This window comes from Diceros bicornis, chromosome 16, assembly GCF_020826845.1.
Source record: "Diceros bicornis minor isolate mBicDic1 chromosome 16, mDicBic1.mat.cur, whole genome shotgun sequence".
NCBI lineage: Eukaryota > Metazoa > Chordata > Mammalia > Perissodactyla > Rhinocerotidae > Diceros > Diceros bicornis.
The window spans coordinates 3,994,614-4,009,480 of NC_080755.1; the positions used below are offsets into that span (position 1 = coordinate 3,994,614).

Here is a 14,867-nt window from a genome sequence, read left to right on the forward strand (position 1 = left end):
TTTCCCCCTCCATGCAGCCCTTCTCAAACTTGCTGAAATTGAAAAACTTATATATGCATGCATGTCTGTCTGTCTGTCTATCTCATCTTTCTTTTGTTTCTCTTCCTTTCTTCCTTCCCTTCCTCCCTTCTTCCCTTCCTTCCTTTATTTATCTATCTAGTATTGGATAGGGAAAAGCTTTGGTAATCAAAACCCCAAATTTCCTGCAGAGATCTGGAATTAAACTGGAACGTCTTGAGGGGCACCTGGTAGCATGTAAATTCCTCTCGGTTTTACCTCTTACAAAAAGGGAATCTGTCCAAAAGTTGGAGAGCTTATACCTTTATTTATATTAATCAAAGAGATTGCCTTGATTCTAATTTTGTCCTGATAAAATGTCTCAATGTTACTCTCTCCTTTTGTGCATTTTGCAAACAAATCAAGGCATGATACTTTTTAAAAAAATTAAATTGTATTTATGCGAACGAAAACTAAAGCTATTACAAAATCCTGGGATTGATTTTTCTTACTAGGGATCTAAATAACTAAGGATTTTTTAAATTTTAAAAACAAATTATTTCTCTATGATAATATCAAAATTGGTTAAAAAATCTAAGAGCTTGTTTTAATAATCATTATAGATCTAGATGCCTTTATCCTAAAGTGTTCATTGAATGTTGTTAACATGGAAGTAGATAGCTGGCAAAAGTATCAGTGTGACTTGATAGATAGACCTCCAACTTTCGATAATACTACAACTGTCCACAAAACCTAGGTTTTCTAAGTACTGATTAAACCAACACGAGCTTGATTCTCTGTGATTTCCCTTATGCACAGAAATGGGGAACATCTCTTAAGCCCAAACCTTTTCTATAAATCCAAAGTGGGAGACCCAGGACCACCGCAAATATGTATTTTCCAAGGCAATCAAAGGAGAAATGAGGAAAAGCTAAATGATTTAACAAAAATTTCTGTATGCTTCTGCCCCTTCTGTAGCTGTCTGAATCTTTGGAATATAAGTAACTCTGTCTCCACCTGTCTGGGTGACTGCCTTGGAGCCTGGAGGGATCACTGTCAGAGCAGAAAAGGGAGTTCTGCTTCCAAAGTTTCTAATCACTTCTACTGGGGCCACCTTTCCTTTCTTACAAATCACCTTTGTGTTGAATTTCTATTTTTCAATAGGACTTTCTAAGATTTTATTTTTACTATTCTGTTGATTTTACAAGACATATTTTTAACATTATTCAATACTGGTAAGTGGCAATAATATTATGTCATCTGGGTTGTCCAGGCAGTTGTCACTGCCTGAAAATGAGAGGGAAATTTGCGTAACAGTGAGCACATATAGGCAAAGATAATTGCAATTTATCATCACCACAAATGAATCAGTTTTTAGCATCAGATGAGGAAATAGCAATATCACCCCTGATACTGAAAGGCAAATAAAGAGCTAGCATGTTAGTAATAGTTCTGAATAGGGACAATTTCAGAGTACATTTGAGGAAACATTCCAAGGATATCAATGTTTATTTTATAATTGTTTTGGAATTAAATAGAATTTGGCACTAATGCTTTTACTAATAGAGGAAGGATTAACCTGAGCAAATAGCTATTAAAAACTCTATTAGGAATCCTTTTCGATGGATAAAGATATTAGAGATGGAGCGCACATTTTTTCCCTCAATGGCAAATTTTCAAAGGTTCCGGCCACAGCAACGCAAGAATTCGAGGGAGAGGTCTAGCAGTACCAAGTGCGAGTTATATCGTCAGGGTCTCACACATGGGTTAGTGGGGACTCAAGTCACAGTGGCTGGAGGCAGAGAGACTTGGTCAGCAGCAGTACCATCTCGCTATAAGGACTGTGACACTTACTGGTTGCTGGGAAAGAGGAAATGTGAGAACACTTCATTTCAGCACTTATTCATAAAAACGCTCTGTTGCTGTACAGTGTTCTGCAGCCTACCTGGAGACTCTGTACCCAGTGCCCCTTCCCTCCCACCTTTAGATACCCTGAGGCTCAGATGTTCGTAAACCTTGGAACCACCTCTAACACAGACAGAAATTGTGTCAAGAACAAAGATACCTTCCAGTTCTGAAAGGCATATGAGTTTCTGAGTCTACTTTTTTGCCCAAGATCAACCTCATGCATATATTCCAAATACATACTGTCTTACTACTTCTTTGCTACCCAAATTGTAGTCCACAGACCAGCAGCATCAGCATCATCCAGGAGCTCATTAGAAATGCAGAACCTCAGGATCCATCTCAGACACAATGAATCACAAGCTTCCTTTTAATAAGATTCATATCAGATGCATCTTAAAGTTTGAGAAACATTAGCTTTCTTGACCTCCTAGATTCTGTACACTTCTCCGTCTTGGCCACTAAAACTTGACTTCACCTTCTAACGTAGACCCACACATGCTGGTTACCACATGCTTGGTTTCCTTTGGACCCAGTAACTGCAGGAAAATGCATACTTGTTTCCAATCACAGACCAAGCTTTCCCTGTTTTTATTGCTGCTAATAGAACTCTTTCACTATCTATGTACATCTGAACCCTAATTATTTGCAACTCTATTGAAGGCATATTCATGAGGTATTGTGGTCAAGTTCAGCAACTAAAGAGTATTTCAACATAAATGAAATGTGTAATTATATTTGTCAAATGTCGTGAAGCGTACACTTTTTAAAATTCCTCTTTTCTCTCACATCTGCTTTCTTCTTGTATCGTGGTCCTCCCACCCCTCTTTCTCACATTTCCTGAAAAGCTCCTTCTTCAAAGCTCAGCCTAACCCTTCTCCCACAGTCCTGGACTGCCTATCTTCTTTTTCTAGCCTTTTCTTTTTCTGTTCCCTCAATTCTGCATCTAGGAAGACAAAGAAACCAGTTGGCCATGATGGAAACCTTTTTGAAAGGGACAGGGAGGGGAAGGAACTGAATGAACAGGGACCAAGGCGCAGAGAAAGCCTGGGAGCGCCTGTCTGTTAGTAACTTCTCGCTGCCCCATGGGCCCCTTCCTGTCTGCATTTCTCTCTAGCAAACAGCTTGTGGCGGAGACAGCTAGCACTCATCAGTTTTCAGTTCACGTCAGATTTCACTAATCCTTTTCTTCCTGAGCATTCGGCTAGAAAATATTTCCCAGGATCCTTGATGGGGACATGTGATTATTTCTCACCAGTGAAATGTGAGCCCGAGAGGGAGTGTCACCTCAGGGCCAGACATCTATGAGTGGATGGGTCTTCTCTCTTTTCTTTTATTTGCTAGCTAAATGTAGAGGATCTAGTGGAGGACTCCCAAGGGTGAGGGAGGTAGGAGATGAGAGGACAGGAGGTGGTTTTGACCACCAGGTGACACTTGACAATATTTGGAGATATTTCAGGTTGTCATAACTAAGGGGTGCTACTGGAGTCTAGCGAGTCAAGGCCAGAGATACCACTAAACATCCTACAGTGCATGGGATGGCCCCCTAAGACAAAGAATGATTCAGTGCAAAATGTCAATAGTGCTGAGTTTGAGAAGCCCTGTCCTCAGGGATGGTGGAGCCCGACTGCTGACATACATGGGACTGGGATAGGAGTAAGAAATAAACTCTTGGTGGGTACACACACTGAGATTTGAGGGTTGTCAAAATTTGAGCCTACCCTGACTGATAATACAGACTTCCACCTAGAACTGAGGCCTGGGGTGATTCTGGTGATGTGCTGTACAGACCCACCCATGCAAGCTTTATTGGAATGTCCATTGTATTCAGAGACTTCGAAATAAGCTAAGCATTGTGAAGAAAGTAGCATCTTTCAATTAGAAGCAGTAGACATTTACCACAGCCTCATGCCTTTCTGTCATGACATATCAGAGCTGACTCCAGGACTGAAGGCAGGGGCCTGTGACGATGAACGAACCACAGCTGCTGCAGGGCTCTCTCTGCATTCTGCACCCACCCTTAGAAAAGCGTGAGGCAAACTGGGCTCAATCACCTGTGTGAAGAGGCTTGATTTGAGATTAGCGTCCTCGTGCCACCTCCATTTCAATACTTTTTCAAATGAGAGAAGGCATATCCTTTTATGGATTCAGACTTAAAATGTTCATTTTGATTATATAAACATCACAGACAACTGAAAGAGAAGCCACATGATTAGCAAGCTCCTATAGCCTGGAAAATAAAAGGTGAACATCTTGCTGCAATACGACTGTAACTGATGGTTGTGACCACCAAGTTGACTCTTCGTTCTTAGACACAAAGAAGTTGACATCGAGTGGTGAGTGACTTGCCCAAGCAGGACAACAGAGGTAAAAACCCCCACTGCTCAACAACCCTTGCTGCCTTCTGCCTCCAGGTTGCTTTCAGAAGCAACAATCCCCTATCATGGTTACGTGCCACCTTTTTCATTTACGACATGTTTTGCTGCTCCAGTAGGCAATTAGAGAATGAGGCTCTGCAGTAGCATATTGATCTTTCCTGTTCAGGTGTATAATTAGCTGTTAACATTTCATTATAATCAAGGTTTTCCCAGGTTTTCCATGACCCTTGACTTGTGAAGTTCCCAGACTTTTGAATGCTGTGAATGAATTAATTTTGCTGTCTGATGTGAGCATGTAAAACATGGAAACTGGAGCCTTAATAGGAAGATAATGTTTGGTAATCACATTATTTTTCGTATTAACTAAACTTTATCAGAAACACCGACAGAGAAGCAATTTAACAAGGCAGTTCTCTCTAGTCCCAACAGAGAGGCACTTGGCTTGCAAATAAATGCTAAAAGAAGGGCTATATTTAGTTATATATGACTATAACTCGAGTGTCATTCTTACTGAAGGAAAAAGAGGTTGATTACTCAAAGGAGAGAAATGTCCTGATGTGTTACTTTGCTTATGGGATGCAGTCAGGTGCGTATGCTCAGGTACTAACACACACTTGGTCTCCCCACAAGCCAGGTCCTACTGTCAGCTCCTGAAAAGGACAGAGAAGGTGACAATGAGTAACTCACCCAGGAGAGAATCCAGTGATGGATTATGAAAAGCAGATTATAATGTGTCCTTTGAATTCAAAGATGAAACTATAAAGTGACAGGGAGAGGACGCTTCCAGTCCTCTCCTTACTGTACACAGGTATAAACTTCCTGCAAATTCACCCGCAGCTGTGTTGATCAGGCAGTGCCTGATTTGTAGCCCTGTCTCTCCCTCCCAAGTCCTAAAACATCTAATAAAAAAGAGCCTTGCTCTTTATCAGTGTTCTGTTTGATAACTTGGCTCCACTAGCTTTGCAACTATACTACCCATTTCAAGTGGTCTTTTTTCCTGTTTATAACTCTTCTTGCAAACTCAAACTCAAAATATTCTTCCCATTGAATGAAGGAACATACTCATCCAGAATGCTCCTGGGTCCAATCCACTGGAACTGTGAAGGGGCAAAAAGGGATTTAAAGGCAAGTCAACTGCATGTATTCCAGGATGTCATTGTTGGTGATTGTGGTCTTCATTTAAAATTTAGTATGGCTTCCTGCAAACTGCTGAAACTAGGGAAGAGACCAAATATCATATCTGGGTATGTTTAAGTCTTATAGCCTTACAGAAAACGGACCAGCCGAGGCCAGAGTGAGAGGCTGTATCTGAATGAGGGGTATACGCACGTGGGGGGCAGAGCAGTGTGGGTGTGTTGCTGGCACTCGTTGACTAAAGCTCTTCTTTCATTTTATGTCCCACCTCTACTGTCCTTTCCCGGTCTCCTCTTCACTTCTGGAATGCCTTGTATGGAAATTTCCCTGACCTCATTCTCTCTGCTTACGCATCCCTTACATATGCTTACCACTCTGTGGTAGGAGTGGAGCACTTAGAGTATTCTGGAACTCTGCCTTGGGAATCAGATCCATTTATTTTGAATTCCAGTTTCAGCACTTAGTGGCCATATGTTCTTGAACAAGCTATTTCACTTTTCTGAGCTGTTTTCTCTTCTGCAGAACGTGGATAATAATAGTATATACTTTATAGACTTTTTGTGTGAATTAAAATAAAGAGTGTGTGCAAAATGCTTGGCAATAGGCCTGACACATAGCAAGTATTCTACAGACAATAATTGTTGGCGGACTTTGCTTATGATTATTACTGTTGTAACTATTATTACCACGAGGCTGGTCAGCTCCACCTTCAAAACGTATCTGGAATACAGCCATGTTCAGCTGCCTCTCAGCTGTCATCCTAGCTCAAGCCACTGTCTCCCCTTGCCTGGACTTCTGCAGTATCCTTCTGAACTGTCTTCCTGCTTCCACCCTTTCTTACCTATTGCCCATATAGCAGCCAGAGCAGTCTTGTAAAATTTGCTTCTATCAGGTCATATGACTCCCCTGCTTAAAACCTCAAATGCAACTAGAGGAAAGTCTGTCCTCCTTCCCTAAGACCTTGGCCTCCTTTCCTCAGCCTCTGTCCGTGTCTTCAGCCATGCCTCCTACCAGATCAGTCTCTCTTTGGTTCTCTGTGACTCAGCCATTTGCTCCCTCTCAGTCCCTCAACTCTGTGTATTCCTGCATCGGTGCCTTCACATTTGTTTTTCTTTTGCTTGGAGAGCTCCATTCCAGGTTTTTGCATGCCTGCCTCTTCCTATTGTGGGTAATCAGCTCAAGTGCCACCCCTCAGAAGGGCACTCCCTGATCAACTTGTTAAATAATAGGTTGAACTGTATGAAATCGCTGATATTTGACCATTCTTGACTACAAAAATGGCAACTTTATACGATTCAGCCTAATAACTCTCCTGACACCCCTCAGTCCTGTCAGCATGTTGTCCACACAGTCTGTACTTTTAAATAGTAGACAGTATTTCATTTGCAATTATGTGTGTATGTTGAGAATAACATGGAATTCTTATATTAGAATGTAAGTTTCCAGGGGGGAGGTACTGTGTCTTTCTTCTTCACTTCTGAATCCCCAGCACTTAGTGGGTCCTCTGCGGATATTTGTCAGATGTTGTATGAATGAAGAAATGAATAACACCAGGCTCGGAATGCCATCTATGTCAGGTTAATCTATGTCGGGAATGCAAATAGAGTCTATCTCAGGTAACAGCTCTTATAAATAGGTACTGCCTGTTGATGCACTGTGTTGATAAAGCTTCTGAGGTTGTATCAGACTCAGCAGAAAGACTGAGTGGTGGCAGGATCTTCCATGGGTGAGGCACTTGCCATTCCAACCCTGAGGAACTGGACTGTATGTGGGAAGTTCCGTCAGTGCAGGCTGGGACAGAGTCTCAACGTCCCCCGTCTAATCACAAGTTCATGCTCTTCTCTTTCTGTGAAGCAGCTGTATCTTTTTTTTTTTTTTTGAGGAAGATCAGCCCTGAGCTAACATCCGTGCTAATCCTCCTCTTTTTGCTGAGGAAGACCGGCTCTGAGTTAACATCTATTGCCAATCCTCCTCCTTTTTTTCTTCCCCCAAAGCCCCAGTAGATAGTTGTACGTCATAGTTGCACATCCTTCTAGTTGCTGTATGTGGGACGCGGCCTCAGCATGGCCGGAGAAGTGGTGCGTCGGTGCGCGCCCGGGATCCGAACCCGGGCCACCAGTAGCGGAGCGCGCACACTTAACCTCTAAGCCACGGGGCCGGCCCCAGCCGTATCTTCTTACACGTCTACTTTGACAGCCACTTATTGGTATTCAGTGGCTCCTATGTAATTCAGAAAACTTCCAATAATATTTTTGTGCTTGCTGATTTTTCAGTTTACCTAAAGACCATAAAATATTCTGAGTCTCTAGATAATTTTTATATGACTCCTCTAAAATTCATTTAAAAAAATTAGACACTTTATGTAGGACTGCTTTGTTGTATTTAGATGAATGGGTCAGATAGGACACTAGGGAGATTTTAAAAAATGGAAAGCTTCTTTAGGCAGCCATTGTTGCTTAACAGCTTCCAGAAACTACCCTTAAGTTTCCTAGAATAAAAGATTTAAGGGACAGTCATGGAGAAAATATATTGTCCCATACTTCTTGTTAGCTAATTGTTGCGTTCAATTTGCATCAACTATGGAAGAATGATGCAAAGCAAATGATTAGATTAAAACATGGATTTGGTGATTGGATCTGTTTAAACCTTGAATCCAGCAGACACTCAATGAAATAGACTTGGCCTCATTCGTCATGCTCCAGACATAGATCCCTATAGGACTTATTTTCCCCTTAATTCTGATGGCTGAGTGAGTTGGGTCCAGGGAAGAAGCCAGTCGTGAACACTCTGGAAACACTGCGTGTCAGGTGTGCTCTGATGCCGTATTTTAAATGAGTTGTTCCAGCGGACTCCTCTGGGCCTGTCCAAATTCTGTCTTAATTCACATCGCTGGGACAAAGGAGGCAGATGGAAACCTGCCTTTCTTCCACACGTCCCTGCAGGAACCACTGTCCCAGTCAGACTGCGATGCTTCTTTCCCAGCCCAACCACACGCCTTCTGGAGACCATGTCCTTCCTGCCCACCTCCACCTTGCAGGAAACCTTCTTTTGAACTCCATTGACGGCCTAATGTCGCCTGAGCATTCAGTGTGATTCATTTCAAGTAAACACAATTTCTCTGTCTCTTTCTAGTTGCTCCACAATGCTCATTTGTTCAACTGGCTAGAGAGTGAAAAGACTTCCTCAGCAAAAAGTGATCTTTTCTTTAGGCTGTCTATAGACCATCTATTTCATTTCCATCTATTTTATACCACTATCTTGTAACATCTTTTCTGTTTTGTAATTTAATGCCATCAAGTTTTTATATTGGGTTTTGACTTTTCATGTGTGTGTGCACGTTGCACTTTAGTTAGAGTCCATGTTCCTGGAAGAAAGGGAAAGAATCATTCCTTATATCTCAAAACAGGTAAAATGGGGAGCAGATTTCTATGCACAGAGAAGTTTCTTAGTTAAATAATTGCAAAGGTGAGAAAGAAGAGAGACATGGAGTAAGGAAGGGAGAGGAGGAGGGAGGGAAGAGATAAAGGGAGGCTAAGGTTGTTCCTGAAACTCCAGAGTCTAGTACAGTGCTCGTTTTAAAACACATGCTGGGGCCGGCCCCATGGTTTAGCGGTTAAGTGCGTGCGCTCTGCTGCTGGTGGCCCGGGTTCAGATCTCGGGCACGCACCGACGCACCGCTTCTCTGGCCATGCTGAGACCGCGTCCCACATACAGCAACTAGAAGGATGTGCAACCATGACATACAACTATCTACTGGGGCTTTGGGGGAAAAATAAATAAATAAAATCTTTAAAAAAAAAAAGACAGATGCTAAACACATGCCTGATTAGTATAGAGACATACTCCATCTTGTCAAAGTGTCCTAAAGCTGCAAGTGCACTTGTGCTCCTAGCTCTCTTCACCTCTCTGCATAGACAAAGCATCTGTTTACACTCCACTTCTAAAATGCAGATTCCTAAGGATACCAATCCAAAGTAAAAACCAAAGCCATTAATTAAAATATTCTCATCAGTGTATAGGCTGATTTTCATTCACCCAACTTCCAGAGCTGATGGGCCTCATCCTTAGCGTGGTGCATATTTTATACCAATACTCATCATATCATCACCAATTTAAAAGTTGCTCATCAGATTTCACATCTGGTAATAAGGACCTTTTAAAACATGACATCTTAGAGTTCAAAATCAAAAGTTGACAATATTTTCAATAGAAACATATAAATGTATTTAGTAAGGAGGAAGATCCTGAAAAAGTAGTCTAAGTAGAGAAATGTTCTCAGTTCAGTGAACCAAGTCCCCTTTTCCCCCAGTTAGGAGCAAACTGGTTGAATGAGATGCTGGTGAAAATAGAAACAGAAGCCCCTCCACAACGCTCAAAATTGACAGACCACCAGGACAGTTTCACAGACTTGCCTGAATCCAGAGGGGTGAACGTGTGTGTGTGTGTGTGTGTATACACACACACAATAGGCATTTGCTAGACTTTAAAAATAAAAGTGCACACTTTCAGGTAGTCCCAGTAGATATAATCTCTTGCACTCCCAGTAGATATAATTTCAGGGTCAACAAGTCATATCACTTAGTGAGTGTTCTGCATGATGTCCTCAAGCATGGAGCACACAAAAAAGTTTACACCCAGTGTGTCTCTCTTTGTGGGCACAGCCTACCAACTCCTTCTTTTTTCCTCTAGAGCAATGTGGTCACACACTCACTCAAAGCAATGTTCCCTTTTCATCTGGCCCATTTGGGGAAACAAGTTTTTCACTTTAATTACAAAGGTACTATTGCTCAATGTAGAAAATTTGTCAAATATATAAAAGCGTGCAGGTGAAAACAATGCATAATCTTACCACCAAAACAGGTCTGTTGTTTCTGTAACTTACATTTTAGTGTCTGCTCTTCAGTGATTTTTTAAATATAATATTAGGATTTTCATATACTGTTGTTATTCTGTTTTTTAGAAAATATATAGGATATGGCAGATGTTTTAGCTGATTATAAACTGCAACTCTGTCTGATGATTGAAACGATAGGCATCTGACCCTCTGGTATCTGCTTTCAGGAGCTGATGTGATTGGGGAGAAGTCTGTCACCGTGCTGGGGCGGAGCAGGAAGATGGGGAAATAGAGAGTCCTGGGTGCACATGTTTGAAGCTTTGAAGTTGTATAACAAGTTCTTCCCTGTCCTTAGGTCACAAAATAGTGTATTGCAAGGTCTTCTGATAACACCGAGTCTTTAAATTTTACATGTAATCCCTCTGGTGTTCTTTTTTTTCCTTTGTTTTTGGTGAGGAAGATTAGCCCCGAGCTAGCATCTGTTGCCAATCCTCCTCTTTTTGCTGAGGAAGATTGGCCCTGGGCTAACATCCGTGCCCATCTTCCTCTACTTTATATGTGGGACGCCTGCCACAGCATGGCTTGATATGCGGTGTGTAGGTGCATGCCTGGGATCCAACCCTGATAACCCTGGGCCGCCAAAGTGGAGCATGCGAACTTAACCACTACGCCACTGGGCTGGCCCCTGGTATTCATTTTTATGTGATATTAGGCAAGGTTCCACTTTCCATTTCCCCATTTAGTGAGCCAGTTTCCAAGCACCATCCACTAAACGACTCATCCCTTCCCAGCAGATCTGTGAGGCCACATCTGTCCTCTAAGATGATCCCATTGATGTATATGGATCTGTCTCTAAGCTCTCTTTTTGGCCAATTTGTCTATTCTTCTACCAATATTGCATGTTATTATTACTATGGCTTTATAATATTTTAAGAAATCTGCTAGACAAGTTCTTACTCTTTATTCTTCTTTTTCAAAGTTGAGTTATTTATTCTTGGATATGTATTCTTTCATGTAAAGTTTAATCTAAGTTTGTTGAGTTAAAAAATAGAATGGGAACTTTTATTGATTACATTAATTTGTAGATTAATTTGGGGGAGAATTTACATCTTTATAATATATCATCTCACAACAAAGCATGGAATGTCTCTCCATTTAGCAATAAAATCTTCTATGACTTTTAGTAAAGTTTAACAATTTTCTCCATGAGAGTCTTGTGTATTTTTGTCCAGTGTTTTATTATAAAAATTTTCCCATGTACAGAAAAGTTTTAAAAATTTTATAGTAAACACCTATATAACCACCACCTGGATCCTACTATTAACATTCTACTTATTTTTTCACATATCTACCCATCTATCCATCCCTCTATCAATACATTAATCTCTCATTTTGGATGCATTTTAAAATAAATTGTAGACGTCAGTATACTTCCTCATAAATACTTCAGTATGCATATCTTTGAATGGGGTTCAACTTATTTACAGCATTTTTTGATGACTCCATTTATATGAACTTCCAAATGGACAAAACTTATCCACAGTGAAAAAAAATCTTAATTATGGAATCATTGTGTATGTGTATGTGTATTCACACAGCATATTTTTTGAAATTAATCCATAGTGTTGCAAGTATCAGTAAAAATTAGTTATTTTTTATTGTACAGTGGTATTCCATCGTATGAATTTACCAGCTTGTTTTTCTATTCTCTTATTATTGGATACTTGGGCTGTTTTCAGTTTTTGGCTTTTATGAATAAAGCTGCTATGAACATTCTTATCTAAGTCTTTTGGTGAACACATGTTTTCATTTCTCTAGAAATGAAATGGCTGGGACATGGTTGTATGTTTAGTTTTATTAAAAAAAAAAATGCCTGCCAGAACTTTTCCTGAAGTGGTTGTGTCATTTTATAGTCCCACCAAAAATTAATGAGAGTTTCAGTTGTTCTGCAACCTCAACACACTTAGTTTTGACATTAAAAATATATAACTAGCTATTCTGGCAGTGTGTGGTAGTATCTCGTGATGGTTTTAATTTTCATTTTCCTGATGACCAATGACATAGAACATTTTTTCTTGTGCTATTCACCATTTATGTATCTTCTGTTGTGAAGGGTCTGTTTAAATCTTTTGTCCATTTCTCTTTGATCTAGATAGGATATTCCCACTGAAGAGAGTATTCTAGATGGCACAATTTTCTTTCAGCACTTTGTGGTGACATTACATTTTCTCTGGCTTCCTTCATTTCCATTGGGAAATGAGGGGTTGGTCTTACTGTTGTTTATTTGAAGATAATATATATTATTTTTTCTCTAGATGGTTTAAAGATTTTCTCTTGATCTTCGTTTTCAACACTTTGAGATGTGTCTTTGTATTTATTCTGGGGGTCCTTAGCACTTCTTGAATTTGTAGCTTGATGTTTTCACAGTTTGGGAAATTTTTTGGCCAATATCTTTTTTTTTGTGTGTGTGAGGGAGATCAGCCCTGAGCTAACATCCGTGCTAATCCTTCTCTTTTTGCTGAGGAAGACTGGCTCTGAGCTAACATCTATTGCCAATCCTCCTCTTTTTTTTCTTCCCCAAACCCCAGTAGATAGTTGTATGTCATAATTGCACATCCTTCTAGTTGCTGTATGTGGGACGCGGCCTCAGCACGGCCTGACAAGCGGTGTATCGGTGCGCACCCAGGATCCGAACCGGGCTGCCAGCAGCGGAGCGCGCGCACTTAACCGCTAAGCCACGGGGCCGGCCCTGGCCAATATCTTTTTAAATAGTCTTTCTGCTCTCCTTGAAAACCAAAATTGTTGCTTTATCTATATCTTCTTGATGTTCTGTCCGTGTTGCTTGACGTAGTTTGAGACTATGTGTGTAGGTATGTGTGTGTATGCATGTTGTATCTTTTTGTTCTGTTGTTCCACTTACCAGACACCCCTTTGTCCCTTTTGATGTTTTAGATTTTTCATTTCTATTGTCAAATATTGAGATTTATTTTGCTTCAAATTTGCCTGTTTTAACTTTTTTCATCATTTTTCTGTCTTTTTTGTTTTAAGCATTCTCTCAGACAATGTACTGCAAACTTTGTTTTCATTAAATCAACCTAAAAACTTCTTTTAATATATGACCTTAACCCATTTATATTTATTGAGTACTATAACATTAGGAATTGTTTCTTCCATTCTGTTTCTTGTACTCCATTTCATTTTCTGTATTTTGTTTTTTTCTCCTTTCCTATTTTTCATTTGATAAATGAGTTTTTTTCTGATGGTTTAAAAGCTAAATATTCTATTGTTGTCCTTATGTGTCCTTAACCTAAAACTGTTCATGATTATTTACTTCTACTGATTTTTTAAAAACTCAACGATATCTTTTTTTCCCCACTAGCTAATAAGTATTTGAGCATGTCCTTTTGGTCTCCCTCACTCCTCCAACCCGTGCTCTCATCAAGTTACCATTGTCTAGAATTCCAGCTGTGAGTTGTCTTTTTCCCATGTTTTCTCTTTTTTCATCAATTTGTCACCCCAGCAGTGCCCTGTTGATACCAGTGACCTGGACGGTTGCTGCTGGCTTGTTGGAGAAGGAGCAGGCAAGGTTTGTCTCAGGACATCTCAAGGAAGAAGTGAGAGTAGAACCTAATTCTTCCTTTACCCCATCGCCTCACTGCTGTCTCCAGTCCCCTGCCCCCAACATACATCAGCCCAAAACAACTTTCAGTTGCCCAAGAGATTTTCTCACTTTTTAAAAGATCCTGGAGTCCATAATTCCTTCTAGCTTCTGTAATTTCTCTAGGGTTAATCCTGGGAAGAAGCCAGCGTCAGATTCTTTATGAGTACAGAAGTCTTTGTAGAACAGGGCACAGTTCCTCTGGGGAGGAAGACCTGAATAGAGGAAAGCGCTTGCTTCTGTTTTATGGCTTTGAGGGCGTCAGAGAGAATGCCGTGAGCCACTGTAGCTATGGCAATGGTGAAGTACCTGCTCAACTAACTTAGGGGATGAGGAGAACAACAAGGAGATGGAAATGGAAGGATAGTGACAGGTTTTTTCTGTAAAAAAACCTCCTAGGACTTCCCCTCCAAAAACCTGAGGGAAGTCCGTGGAGGGGGATGAGGGCGGAGGTGGATGGATATTCCGCCAGAAGTCTGCAGCGGTGCAGGCAGGGGCTGTCCAGACTGTGACATCTGAATATTGTCATATCGTTAGTACTAGTGTACACTAGACATATTTTAATTATCCTCTCTAAATACTTTTTCTCCTTCCCTCCAGCTTCCTGCAACTGGGTTGAAGGCTCCAAGCAGTCCAGGATCGTTCACAGTCTTGTTGACTGTTATGCCCTCCAGCCCGACCTGGTGCCTGGCTCATGATCATATGTGCTCAATAAATATCTGTTGAAATTGTACTAAAGTTGAAGTGTTTCTTTACTAAATTTGTGCTCCTATCAGCCATGTATGGGCATGCCTGTTTTCCCAAAACTTTACCAACATAGGTTATTATTGTTCTTTGCAGATATCAAATTAGCTAGATACAAAGTGACATCTCATTTTTATTTTTAATTTGCATTTTCTAATTTTTTTTGCAACTGAATTTTTATCACAGATTTAGTTTTCACTTGTGTCCCCTCTACTGT

General features: G+C 40.6%; 1 long non-coding RNA gene across 1 annotated transcript in view; it reads left to right on the plus strand.

Moving 5' to 3' along the window:
• LOC131415238 (uncharacterized) overlaps positions 1-14,632 on the plus strand; it is a 63,856-nt gene extending 49,224 nt beyond the window's left edge. The window contains exon 3 of the long non-coding RNA XR_009222381.1: positions 14,507-14,632. This is a non-coding gene — a long non-coding RNA (uncharacterized LOC131415238). The remainder of the gene's footprint in view (positions 1-14,506) is intronic.
• Positions 14,633-14,867: the final 235 nt, after the last annotated feature.